Genomic DNA, 14,486 nt, shown 5'->3' with positions numbered 1-14,486 from the left:
GGGGTTGGGGAATGACACTGGGAATAAGGCTGGGGTTGGGGAATGAGGCTGGGGAATAGGGCTGCGTTTGGGGAATGAGTCTGGTGTTTGGGGAATGAGACTGGGGAATAGGGCTGGGGTTGGGGAATGAGGCTGGGGAATAAGACTGGGGTTGGGGAATGAGTCTGGGGAATAAGGCAGGGGTTTGGGGAATGAGGCTGGGGAATAAGGCTGGGGTTGGGGAATGAGGCTGGGGGAATAAGACTGGGTTTGGGGAATGAGTCTGGGGAATAAGACTGGGTTTGGGGAATGAGTCTGGGGAATAAGGCTGGGGTTGGGGACTGAGGCTGGAAAATAAGGCTGGGGTTGGGGAATGAGGCTGGGAATTAAGCCTGGGGTTGGGGAATGAGGCTGGGAATTAAGCCTGGGGTTGGGGAATGAGGCTGAGGAATAAGGCTGGGGAATAAGGCTGGGGTTGGGGAATGAGGCTGGGGAATAAAGCTGGGGTTGGGAAATGAGGCTGGGGAATAAGGCTGGGGTTGGGGACTGAGGCTGGAAAATAAGGCTGGGGTTGGGGAATGAGGCTGGGAATTAAGCCTGGGGTTGGGGAATGAGGCTGGGAATTAAGCCTGGGGTTGGGGAATGAGGCTGAGGAATAAGGCTGGGGAATAAGGCTGGGGTTGGGGAATGAGGCTGGGGAATAAAGCTGGGGTTGGGGAATGAGGCTGAGGAATAAGGCTGGGGTTGGGGCAAGAGCCGCTCTAGTTGCATGGCTTTGATGAGTCGGTTTAACGGAGGTTGGGCTGCTAGCGGGCGCTAATCTCCACCGTCGGAGAAGGACTGGGTATTTGGCCAGGATTCCACTAGAGCAGAGCTGAGAGAGCCAGGCTGTCTCTGCACCCCAGCGCTCAGCCAACAGAGCTAGGAGGAGGATGGGGGAGAGGGGCAGTGGAGGTTATCAGAGTATAATTTGAGGACAGAGGAGCCTTTTGGGGACTGGGAGAAGGGAGGGGGCTGGCTGCTCTACCTCTATCCCTCTCCTCCTTCAGCACCATCTATCCCCCCATCCCCAGGCCTCACCTGCAGGTTAACAATAGCCCGGGGCTGTAAGAGCCCGACAGGCCGCCATGGCACACACACACACACACACACAGCCAGCAGCTTAGCTTATGTCTGGCTGAGCAGCGCGGGAACACACACACACACAGCGTGTTGTGTTCACTCGCTCTCTCTGCGAACTAAAACACCACTGCAGTGGAGGGCAGCTCCACGGGCTCATAGCGTGGGCGGGGGTGAGGGAGGCGGGAGGATTGCAGGAAGGGAGGGAGGGAGACAGAGGGCAGGCAAGGCAACGGCCAACAGTAATTATACTGGAGCTTGTGGAGACGGGGCTTGGCAGGGCAGGGGGGCTGATACAGAGCAGAGAGCTTCGTACTTCCAACTCCACTTCTCTCTATAGACCACCATCTCCTTTAGATCTGCCCAGTGAAACCTGACTGGCTGAAATCTTAGAAAGACCCATCCTATCAGTCTTCCTTATGGTCCAAACTGCTAAAACACCAGATGAAAGTCATTATCAAATCCCAAATCTTGATTTTCAATCAGGTGTATTTTTCCTGGGTTGGAACAAAAGCCAACATACTGCTTCGCTGTAGGAACCAGGAAAGGAGATGATTTTAAAGACTTTAAAAGGGTTAGGTATGTATGTGTTCTGGGAGATTACCTGCAGTGCCCGCTGCTCTCTGCTCAGCTTGCTGGAGTCGGCGTACAGCTCGGTGGTGACACACTTGATGCGGTCACCAACGTAGCCAGAGGAGTTAGCGATGCGCTTGGCCAGGCTGGACCTCCTGGCCCTGGGGCAGCCTTGGTCGTCGTACTCCTCACCCTCGTGGGACTCTGTGTCCGTGTGCATGTCCTTGTCCAGGTCCGAGTAGTGGTCCATGGTCCTTTCATTCCTAAACCCAGATTCGTTCAAGGTGCGTTCCCTAGGAGAGTGGTCTGCGAAGGTGCGGTCCTCGCAAGAGCGGACCCTACATGTAAGATCCACACGTGTACGGTCCCAAGAGCTGCGGTCCTTAAAAGTACAGTCCTCATGCGTATGGTCCCAGAAACTGCGGTCCCCAGAACTACGGTCCACAGAGGTGTGGTCCTCAAAAGTACAGTCCCTGCTCTTAAGGCCCTCTAAAGATTGGTCTCTACGGTCCCAAGAGGTGCGGTCTCCAGAAGTCCTTGCGCAGCGAAGGGTCTGCTCCTCTGGCAGGTCAGAGATGGGGCTGCTTTCTGCAGGGCTGGGGCTGTCCTCCTCATGTCGGGGGAAAGGGCAGGGGGAGAGGGAGGGGGGCTCAGGACGGAGGGAGGAAGGTTGGAAGCCCAGCCACAGCTGGCTGCGTTGCTGCTGCTCTGCCTGCCTGTGGGCCTGGCCTGGCCTGAGTTCAACAGCCTGGCCGGTACGGAGCATGTGCTGGAGCTCTGCCTCTCTCCCCTCGTTTCTCCCGATACTCCCACTACCCACAGGTTTGGAAGGGTCTCCTCTCTTAGCACATGGAGAGACAGCTTTGGTCAGGGGAGAGTCGCTGTCCCCATCGTCTTGGATTAAGTCGATACAGACTATCTCCTCTCTAGCTCCCGTCAGGGGCTTGTGGTTGAGGCTCTTTGAGCCCAGGCCTGTGGACCTGTCGGTCTCTCTGTCCCCCCTGCAGGTGTGTTTAGTGTCTGGGGCCTGGGTCTTGTAGGCTGGGGCAGAGCCCTCGTGGTGCTGCCAAATCTTCTCCTTGGGCCTTGTGTGGGGGGAGGACATGAGGGGGTGGACCATCTCCTGGGAGTCATGGAAGGTCAGGTAGTCCCCGTGGCTGGGGGGGATGCCGTACGGGAGGCCATGCTTGGGGGGCAGGCGGGGTGGGTACAGGCTGCTGCTGCCCAGCAGAACAGGGTGGGGGTACAGTGGGCCTTTGCCTGGCATGGACATGTGGGGCAGGGACATGCTCTCCTGGACCGAGTAGGGCAGGTATCTGTTAGCGTAAGCTAGGCTAGGGGGCAGATAGCCGTCACTCTGGGGGAGGTAGAGGTGGCTGGGGGGTGGCCGGACGGATGGCTGTTGTCTAAATGGGGCGGCTGCTGGGGTTTGAAGGGCATCTCCTGAGCCTCTGGTTTCTTCAGGGGTTTCCCAGAAGAGGGATGGCTGCCCACTCTGTTGGAAGAAGGGGCTGTCTCAGAGTAGTTGGGGGAGGATCTTGGCCAATCACCGTTGACCTTGGGAGAGGGGGAGGCAGAGGACGGTCGGCTCCCAGAAGGGGCTACCACAGCTGGGGCATGGCTGGGGGCGACAGCCACATTGACCTCACCTATCCTGGGACAGGAAGAGCTTCGCTGCTGCGGCGAAGACAAGTTCTCCAGGTTTTTATGTTTGATGACGGAGGGATCTTTGTGGTTGGTGTCTGAGCTGGAGCTGTCGTGGACCGGGGTCGAGCTGGGCACCACCCAGGAGGAGCGTAAAGTGCTAATGATCTCAGGCCTCTCAGAGGTTTTGGAGGAAGCCCCTGACGGGGAGAGGGTCTCTTTCAGGACCTCCCGGCTGGGGGGTAAGCCGTATCGAGCCGCGGGCGAGTAGCCCAGCTTAGCCAAGGCCTCTAGTTTTGGGGGGAATCCGTTGGGGGAGCCTTCCAACTCCAGGATTTTGGCTGACAGATCCAGAGGCTTGTCCGCAGGGTCTTTGGCAGGAGCCTGTAGTACTGCTGGTCTATCAGAGGACAAAGTCTTTAAAGGGGACTGGCTCCGCTTCCTTTCCCCATTCCTCTCCACATTCCTGTGCTCTGAGCTGCTGCCCTGCTCTTTGGCTTTGTGGGTGTTGCTGCCGGACCTCACCGGGGAGCGGTGCTCAGAGGACATGCTGCTCATGTAGAAAGGATGGGACACCGACGGGGAGGAAGAGGTGGTGGTGGTGGAGGAGCAGGGAGGGCTTCTGAACAGTGACTTCTGGATGTCCAAAGTGCTGTTGTCTATGAGAGGAGAGGGGGGAGGGACTAAGGTCTGGGGAGGGTGGGGGGCTGTGCGGGGGGACTGCATTATAAGTGCTTGGGTGGAGTCCACTGGTAGGCTGCTGCTAATGCCAGTCCCAGCACTACTACTGCTACTGTTGTGAATGCTGCTGCTGCCAGAGCTCTTACTAGAGGAAGTCCGGCTGAGCTTACTACTGCTGCTGTTGTTGTTGTGCTGCCTGTCACTATGGGACTGGGGCTGCCTGTCTCTACTGTGTGACTGGTGATGGGGTTGGGACTGGGACTGCCTGTCACTATGTGACTGGGGTTGGGACTGGGGCTGCCTGTCACTATGTGACTGGGGTTGGGACTGGGGCTGCCTGTCACTATGTGACTGGTGATGGGGTTGGGACTGGGGCTGCCTGTCACTATGTGACTGGTGATGGGGTTGAGACTGGGGCTGCCTGTCACTATGTGACTGGTGATGGGGTTGGGACTGGGACTGGGGCTGCCTGTCACTATGTGACTGGTGATGGGGTTGGGACTGGGGCTGCCTCTCACTATGTGACTGGTGATGGGGTTGGGACTGGGGCTGTCTGTCACTATGTGACTGGTGATGGGGTTGGGACTGGGGCTGCCTGTCACTATGTGACTGGTGATGGGGTTGGGACTGCTGGTGGGCCTGGTGCTGCTGGTGAAGCTGGGAACCGTAGGGGGAGGCCTCGTGGTGGATCCGGGGCCCCAGGCCCTGCATCGGGGAGAGGGTGTTGGGGACCACCGTGGCCATGGGGATCCTCATAGGAGGGGCCAGGGGGGAGGAGATGGGGGCCGGGGGGTACGGGGGCATGTAGAAGAGGCGCTCTGCCCCAGCAGCGCTACCCCCCGCCCCTCCACACAGGGACTGATAGGCCAGGTGCTGGGGCAGGTAGGGTGAGGGCTGGGACAGGAACGAGGCCTTGTACATGTTGAGGGCTGCGTATTTGGAGGAGTCCAGGAAGGGGTACAGCCCAGGGTCAGCGTACGGGTTTACTGCCCAGGGAAGTCGCAGGAAGCCGTTGCTGCCGTTGAGGCCCAGCTCAGAGGGTTTATCTCCAGGCCCCACACGCCGCTCCATTCCCAGGCCCTCCCCTCCTCCACCAGGCCTCTGCAACCCAGGGGGAGAGCTCTTATACAGACCCACATAACCGTTACCAGGCTTCCTGCCATCCAAGGTCAAGCCTTCGGGTTTGTAGACTAGGTCGTAGCCCAGGGGCAAGGAGGAGACCCCCTCCCTGGCTTTTTCGGAGGCGGACAAGGTGCGGATGCCCGGGTAGACCATCCCTCCGTGGACGCGGAGGCTCTCCCTCATCAGGCTGCTACGGTCCATGCCCAGGGCAGCTAGTGGGTTCATTCTGCAAGCAGCACTCGCATCCACCTGCAACAAGACAACACACAACGCCAAAGAGAGGGATGAGAGACTGAGCCTTATAGCACTAAAGGGATGATATTCTCATTTATACATGTTTATGGTTTCTCAGCATACTGTGGAGTCCTACTAGACAAGCTCTTGTGATATTACATTAGAGAATATTAAAGTGAATTAACTCACTTTTGGAAATATAATAAGTTGAATTTCCCCTCAATAAAAACAGATCCACTATCAACTTTTAAAGCTGTAGTAAGACCCTCTTAAACAGTTAACACAAATCAAGAGACCACTAGCCGGAGATGTGGGTATATTTTGTAGAATTTCCATTAGAGGCACATTAGCAATACATCTCCATTAATCAAGCACGGGGGGATTAATTTAACAGAGAGCTCCATTTTAAAATGCCCTGTCTCCATACTGTAACCACAACACTTAAGAACACGTCTCCGGACCCACTCTACAACAAGGGAAAGTCAAGGTCATTGGAGAGACGCCACACAAGCAGCAGAATATGGAGCCTTGCTTTGCAAATGGCACCTTATTCCCTATTTAAAGCACTACTCTGGTCAAAAGTAGTGCACTACATAGGGTATAGGGTGCCATTGGATTGAATCCTTGCTCTATCTGGCTCTTGTAAGAGGGAAGCGCTAGCTGCATCTGATTCCTAACAGGGGAAGAGAAGCCTTTGAGGCAGCCAGGCAAACAACATGTATCAGTCTGATCCATCATCACTAGCAGGGGGATTCATGTCTACCTGGATTGCTGATGTACCACTACAGTAGACCAGCCCTCTGTTCTACTCCCACAGACCAAACCATACCTGGGTTCAAACAGTATTGGTTTTTATTCAAATACTTCAACTGCACTTGTTTGAGCCTGCCTGGCGCAATGGCACCAATGAAATCGTCCCAAACGTGCACATTTTCACCCAACTCATACTGCAAGGCTCAATCAAACACTCAAAGTATTTTGCCTGGCATAGAGCGAGTCCATGACAGAGTAGAGTACTGATGCCAGGAAGTGGATTAATTGAGTTTCCTGCCTGCCCACGGTACGATACGGGGGCGGCTGTTTGATTCATCTCCTATTGGATCAACTGCAGGACTCATTTAGAAATGATAGCAGGCAGCCCAGTGGAGGAGTAGCTACACCACAGTAATCCTACATCCAAATGAAAACCAAAGCCCTTGTGGAGGGCTCTTCCAGGTCTGCCATTCACTACATTACAGAGAGGGCTTCATATCGGAGCTTACCATGCTTTGTGTGATGTGGTGGTTCCTGGATGGTTAGATCCACATGGGTAGTCTGCCTCCCACCATCCCTCACTGGTACAATCCTGTCAAGACAAAGACAGAACAACTGTGTGTTACCATCAATCAATCAATCACATTTATAAAGCCCTTTTTACATCAGCAGATGTCACAAAATGCTTATAGAGAAACCCAGCCTAAAACCCCAAAGAGCAAGCAATGCAGAAAAGCAGTGGCTAGGAAAAAGTGCTTAGAAAGGCAGGAACCTCGAGAGCGCGCAACAAAGAGCGCAAGACTGAGTCAAAACAGCAAGGTGACAAGGTAGCACGTCGGGTGAACTGGTCAGGGTTCCTCTTAGAAAGAAAATATACAACTATCAGAACTAAGACGACAAATAATTGATGTTGGCACAAGATGGAGGGAGTTGGAGCATAACTAACTAAATGATGTTGGTATGTGTATTGTTAAGAAAAGAAAATATTTGAACAAAAAAAGAATCCCAGCCTGTAACCGGGAGAGTGGAGGAAACCGAGAGAGAGGAAGAAACCGGGAGAGAGGAGGAAACCGAGAGAGAGGAGGAAACCGAGAGAGAGGAAGAAACCGGGAGAGAGGAAGAAACCGAGAGAGAGGAGGAAACCGAGAGAGAGGAGGAAACCGAGAGAGAGGAGGAAACCGAGAGAGAGGAGGAAACCGTGAGAGAGGAAGAAACCGGGAGAGAGGAAGAAACCGAGAGAGGAGGAAACCGAGAGAGAGGAAGAACCGAGAGAGAGGAAGAAACCGAGAGAGAGGAGGAAATCGAGAGAGAGGAGGAAACCGAGAGAGAGGAGGAAACCGAGAGAGGAAGAAACCGAGAGAGAGGAAGAAACAGAGAGGAGGAAACCGAGAGAGAGGAAGAAACCGAGAGAGAGGAGGAAACCAAGAGAGAGTAGGAAACCGAGAGAGAGGAGGAAACCGAGAGAGGAAGAAACCGAGAGAGAGGAGGAAACCGAGAGAGAGGAGGAAACCGAGAGAGAGGAGGAAACCGAGAGAGAGGAGGAAACCGAGAGAGGAAGAAACCGAGAGAGAGGAAGAAACAGAGAGGAGGAAACCGAGAGAGAGGAAGAAACTGAGAGAGAGGAGGAAACTGAGAGAGAGTAGGAAACCGAGAGAGAGGAGGAAACCGAGAGAGAGGAGGAAACCGAGAAAGAGGAGGAAACCGAGAGAGAGGAGGAAACCGAGAGAGAGGAGGAAACCGAGAGAGAGGAGGAAACCGAGAGAGAGGAGGAAACCGAGAGAGAGGAGGAAACCGAGAGAGAGGAAGAAACCGGGAGAGAGGAAGAAACCGAGAGAGAGGAGGAAACCGAGAGAGAGGAAGAAACCGAGAGAGAGGAGGAAACCGAGAGAGAGGAGGAAACCGAGAGAGAGGAGGAAACCGAGAGAGAGGAGGAAACCGAGAGAGGAAGAAACAGAGAGGAGGAAACCGAGAGAGAGGAAGAAACTGAGAGAGGAGGAAACCGAGAGAGAGGAAGAAACAGAGAGAGAGGAAGAAACCGAGAGAGAGGAAGAAACCGAGAGAGAGGAGGAAACCGAGAGAGAGGAGGAAACCGAGAGAGAGGAGGAAACAGAGAGAGAGGAGGAAACTGAGAGAGAGGAAGAAACTGAGAGAGGAAGAAACTGAGAGAGGAGTAAACCGAGAGAGAGGAAGAAACTGAGAGAGGAGGGAACTGAGAGAGGCAGAAACCGAGAGAGAGAGTAAGAAACCGAGAGAGAGAGGAAGAAACCGAGAGAGAGGAAGAAACAGAGAGAGAGGAAGAAACAGAGAGAGAGGAAGAAACAGAGAGAGAGGAAGAAACTGAGACAGAGGAGAAAACCGAGAGAGAGGAGGAAACTGAGAGAGAGGAAGAAACTGAGAGAGAGGAAGAAACTGAGAGAGAGGAGGAAACCGAGGGAGAGGAGGAAACCGAGAGAGAGGAAGAAACCGAGACAGAGGAGAAAACCGAGAGAGAGGAGGAAACCGAGAGAGAGGAAGAAACTGAGAGAGAGGAAGAAACCGAGAGAGAGAGGAAGAAACCGAGAGAGAGAGGAAGAAACCGAGAGAGAGGAAGAAACCAAGAGAGAGGAAGAAACAGAGAGAGGAGGAAACAGAGAGAGAGAGGAAGAAACCGAGAGAGAGAGGAAGAAACAGAGAGAGAGAGGAAGAAACAGAGAGAGAGAGGAAGAAACCGAGAGAGAGAGGAAGAAACCGAGAGAGAGGAAGAAACCGAGAGAGAGGAAGAAACAGAGAGAGAGGAAGAAACCGAGAGAGGAGGAAACAGAGAGAGAGAGGAAGAAACCAAGAGAGAGAGGAAGAAACCGAGAGAGAGAGGAAGAAACCGAGAGAGAGAGTAAGAAACCGAGAGAGAGAGGAAGAAACCGAGAGACAGGAAGAAACCGAGAGAGAGGAAGAAACAGAGAGAGAGGAAGAAACCGAGAGAGAGGAAGAAACCGAGACAGAGGAGAAAACCGAGAGAGAGGAGGAAACTGAGAGAGAGGAAGAAACTGAGAGAGAGGAGGAAACCGAGGGAGAGGAAGAAACTGAGAGAGGAAGAAACCGAGAGAGAGAGGAAGAAACCGAGAGAGAGAGTAAGAAACCGAGAGAGAGAGGAAGAAACCGAGAGAGAGGAAGAAACCGAGAGAGAGGAAGAAACCGAGAGAGAGGAGGAAACCGAGAGAGAGGAGGAAACCGAGAGAGAGGAAGAAACAGAGAGAGAGGAAGAAACCGAGACAGAGGAGAAAACCGAGAGAGAGGAGGAAACAGAGAGAGGAAGAAACTGAGAGAGAGGAGGAAACCGAGGGAGAGGAAGAAACTGAGAGAGGAAGAAACCGAGAGAGAGGAGGAAACCAAGAGAGAGGAATAAACCGAGAGAGAGTAGGAAACCGAGAGAGAGGAGGAAACCGAGAGAGAGGAGGCAACCGAAAGAGAGGCAGAAACTGAGAGAGAGGAGGAAACCGAGAGAGGAGGAAACCGAGGAAGAGGAAACCGAGGAAGAGGAAACCGAGAGAGAGGAGGAAACCGAAAGAGAGGAGGAAACCAAGAGAGAGGAAGAAACAGAGAGAGAGGAAGAAACAGAGAGAGGAGGAAACCGTGGGAGAGAAAGAAACTGAGAGGAGGAAACCGAGAGAGAGGAGTAAACTGAGAGAGAGGAGGAAACCGAGAGAGAGGAGTAAACCAAGAGAGAGGAGGAAACGGAGAGAGAGGAAGAAACCGAGAGAGAGGAGGAAACCGAGAGAGAGGAGGAAACCGAGAGAGAGGAGGAAACCGAAAGAGAGGAGGAAACCGAGAGAGAGGAGGAAACCGAAAGAGAGGAGGAAACCGAGAGAGAGGAGGAAACCGAAAGAGAGGAGGAAACCGAGAGAGAGTAGGAAACCGAGAGAGCGGAGGAAACCGAGGAAGAGGAGGAAACCGAGCGAGAGGAGGAAACCGAAAGAGAGGAGGAAACCGAGAGAGAGGAGGAAACCGAGAGAGAGGAGGAAACCGAGAGAGAGGAAGAAACCGAGAGAGAGGAAGAAACCGAGAGAGAGGAGGAAACCGAGAGAGAGGAAGAAACCGAGAGAGAGGAGGAAACCGAGAGAGAGGAGGAAACCGAGAGAAAGGAAGAAACCGAGAGAGAGGAAGAAACCGAGAGAGAGGAAGAAACCGAGAGAGAGGAAGAAACCGAGAGAGAGGAGGAAACCGAGAGTGAGGAGGAAACCGAGAGAGCAGAAGAAACCAAGAGAGAGGAAGAAACCGAGAGAGAGGAGGAAACCGAGAGAGAGGAGGAAACTGAGAGAGGGGAAGAAACTGTGAGGGGAGGAAACCTAGAGAGAGGAAGAAACTGAGCGAGGAGGAAACAGAGAGGAGGAAACCAAGAGAGAGGAGGAAACCGAGAGAGAGGAGGAAATGCGAGAGAGAGGAGGAAACCGAGAGAGAAGAAACAGAGAGGAGGAAACCGAGAGAGAGGAGGAAACCGAGAGAGAGGAGGAAATGCGAGAGAGAGGAGGAAACCGAGAGAGAGGAGAAAACCGAGAGAGAGGAAGAAACCGAGTGAGAGAAAGACACCGAGAGAGAGAAAGAAAGCGGGAGAGAGAAAGAAACCGGGAGAGGAGGAAACCGAGAGAGAGGCAGAAACCCGAAAGAGAGGCAGAAACCCGAGAGAGAGGTAGAAACCCGAGAGAGAGGAGGCAACCGAGAGAGAGGAAGAAACCGAGAGAGAGGAGGAAACCGAGAGAGAGGAGGAAACCGAGAGAGAGGAGGAAACTGAGAGAGAGGAAGAAACCGCAGGTCCAGGAAAAGGTAGCACGTCTGGTGAACAGATCAGGGTTTCATTGCCACGGGCAGAATTTCTTGGACTAATCAAATCTTGGCAAATGTAATGCATCTATGGTATAGCAATTTGATATTTCCGTTTGGGATCACGGAGCCAGAGCAATGATAACAAATGCCTCCTCTCAGCTCGTCTCCTGGGCAGAACATAACTCATAATCCAACGGCCCCAGTGGCTGTCATCTGTCACAGGGAAATGTTTCAGCGCTCTGACAAAGATGCAATCACCTTGTTGCCTCACCTGGGCTTTCCGGCCACAGAGCTTGCTGCTGCCTCACCTGGGCTTTCCAGCCACACAGCTTGCTGCCTCACCTGGGATTTCAGGCCACACAGCTTGCTGCCTCACCTGGGCTTTCCAGCCACACAGCTTGCTGCCTCACCGGGGCTTTCCAGCCACACAGCTTGCTGCCTCACCTGGGCTTTCCAGCCACACAGCTTGCTGCCTCACCTGTGCTTTCCAGCCACACAGCTTGGCTGCGACATAAAAAGGAGAGGGGGCCTTGGGCAGGAGATGACATACACAAACACACACACACACACAGTCACCCGCCATAGATGGGTTTACAGACGTGGGATTTCAATAATGCAGGCCTGCCCTTATCTCCAGCCATTGAAGGAGGGGGGAGAGGGGGGAGAGAGTGGCCATTTTCATCCATCAAACTGTCCCCACCTCACGCTTCCTCCATGCTCCCCTCTGGCTCGCTGCTTTCGTCATTTGCATAGCAACATTGCAGCTACGAAGCAACATTACCATTGCCAAGCAACCTGAACAAAGAAATGGGGCAAAAACAACGTGTCGAGGGGACTTCCAACGTTTTAGATGTATGCAAATTCTCACCTGTAGATTGGAGACAAATTCTGGTGGAATAAAAGTCTCCTTAGAAAGTTCCAGTTCATCACTTCAGGTGACAATCAACAATGTAAAGGATGGAAGTATGTGCACAACCTAGATACTGCAGCAGCAATACACACACAGAGTACCAGTCAACAGCAATACACACACAGAGTACCAGTCAACAGCAATACACACACAGAGTACCAGTCAGTAGCAATACACACACAGAGTACCAGTCAGTAGCAATACACACACAGAGTACCAGTCAGTAGCAATACACACACAGAGTACCAGTCAGTAGCAATACACACACAGAGTACCAGTCAGTAGCAATACACACACAGAGTACCAGTCAACAGCAATACACACACAGAGTACCAGTCAACAGCAATACACACACAGAGTACCAGTCAGTAGCAATACACACACAGAGTACCAGTCAGTAGCAATACACACACAGAGTACCAGTCAGTAGCAATAGACACACAGAGTACCAGTCAACAGCAATACACACACAGAGTACCAGTCAACAGCAATACACACACAGAGTACCAGTCAACAGCAATACACACACAGAGTACCAGTCAGTAGCAATACACACACAGAGTACCAGTCAGTAGCAATACACACACAGAGTACCAGTCAGTAGCAATACACACACAGAGTACCAGTCAGTAGCAATAAACACACAGAGTACCAGTCAGTAGCAATACACACACAGAGTACCAGTCAACAGCAATACACACACAGAGTACCAGTCAGTAGCAATACACACACAGAGTACCAGTCAACAGCAATACACACACAGAGTACCAGTCAACAGCAATACACACACAGAGTACCAGTCAACAGCAATACACACACAGAGTACCAGTCAACAGCAATACACACACAGAGTACCAGTCAACAGCAATACACACACAGAGTACCAGTCAACAGCAATACACACACAGAGTACCAGTCAACAGCAATACACACACAGAGTACCAGTCAACAGCAATACACACACAGAGTACCAGTCAACAGCAATACACACACAGAGTACCAGTCAACAGCAAAACACACACAGAGTACCAGTCAACAGCAATACACACACAGAGTACCAGTCAACAGCAATACACACACAGACCACAGAGTACCAGTCAACAGCAATACACACACAGAGTACCAGTCAACAGCAATACACACACAGAGTACCAGTCAACAGCAATACACACACAGAGTACCAGTCAACAGCAAAACACACACAGAGTACCAGTCAACAGCAATACACACATAGAGTACCAGTCAACAGCAATACACACACAGAGTACCAGTCAACAGCAATACACACACAGAGTACCAGTCAGTAGCAATACACACACAGAGTACCAGTCAACAGCAATACACACACAGAGTACCAGTCAGTAGCAATACACACACAGAGTACCAGTCAACAGCAATACACACACAGAGTACCAGTCAACAGCAATACACACACAGAGTACCAGTCAGTAGCAATACACACACAGAGTACCAGTCAACAGCAATACACACACAGAGTACCAGTCAGTAGCAATACACACACAGAGTACCAGTCAACAGCAATACACACACAGAGTACCAGTCAACAGCAATACACACACAGAGTACCAGTCAACAGCAATACACACACAGAGTACCAGTCAACAGCAATACACACACAGAGTACCAGTCAACAGCAATACACACACAGAGTACCAGTCAACAGCAATACACACACAGAGTACCAGTCAACAGCAATACACACACAGAGTACCAGTCAACAGCAATACACACACAGAGTACCAGGCAACAGCAATACACACACAGAGTACCAGTCAACAGCAATACACACACAGAGTACCAGTCAACCGCAATACACACACAGAGTACCAGTCAACAGCAATACACCCACAGAGTACCAGTCAGTAGCATTATATGTGAATGCCATTTAGCAGATGCTTTCATTCAAAGCGACTTAAACATTTTTTTATTTAACCTTTAACTAGGCAAGTCAGTTAAGAACAAATTCTTATTTACAATGGACGGCCTACCCCGGACAACGCTGGGCCAATTGTACGCCGTCCTATGGGACCAACTGATCTACAGAGGACCATGCTGGACCAACTAAGCTACAGAGGACCATGCTGGACCAACTGAGCTACAGAGGACCATGCTCGTCTAACTGAGCTACAGAGGACCATGCTGGACCAACTGAGCTACAGAGGACCATGCTGGACCAACTGAGCTACATAGGACCATGGTCGACCAACTGAGCTACATAGGACCATGGTCGACCAACTGAGCTACAGAGGACCATGCTGGACCAATTGAGCTACAGAGGACCATGCTGGACCAACTGAGCTACAGAGGACCATGCTGGACCAACTGAACTACATAGGACCATGCTTGTCCAACTGAACTACATAGGACCATGCTGGACCAACTGAACTACATAGGACCATGCTGGACCAACTGAACTACATAGGACCATGCTGAACCAACTGAACTACATAGGACCATGCTGGACCAACTGAGCTACATAGGACCATGCTGGACCAACTGAACTACATAGGACCATGCTGGACCAACTGAGCTACAGAGGACCATGCTGGACCAACTGAGCTACATAGGACCATGCTGGACCAACTGAACTACATAGGACCATGCTGGACCAACTGAGCTACAGAGGACCATGCTGGACCAACTGAGCTACAGA

General features: G+C 52.2%; 1 pseudogene; it reads right to left on the bottom strand.

Annotated features, from left to right (window-relative positions):
* The window catches only part of LOC118380855 (BCL-6 corepressor-like), a 100,993-nt pseudogene that overhangs the window by 79,171 nt on the left and 7,336 nt on the right, over positions 1–14,486 (bottom strand).

The sequence above is a fragment of the Oncorhynchus keta genome, unplaced genomic scaffold (genome assembly GCF_023373465.1).
Source record: "Oncorhynchus keta strain PuntledgeMale-10-30-2019 unplaced genomic scaffold, Oket_V2 Un_contig_1853_pilon_pilon, whole genome shotgun sequence".
Lineage (NCBI taxonomy): Eukaryota > Metazoa > Chordata > Actinopteri > Salmoniformes > Salmonidae > Oncorhynchus > Oncorhynchus keta.
The sequence above is the reverse complement of the archived record's forward strand: the minus strand, read 5'-3'. Positions and strand labels throughout refer to the sequence as shown.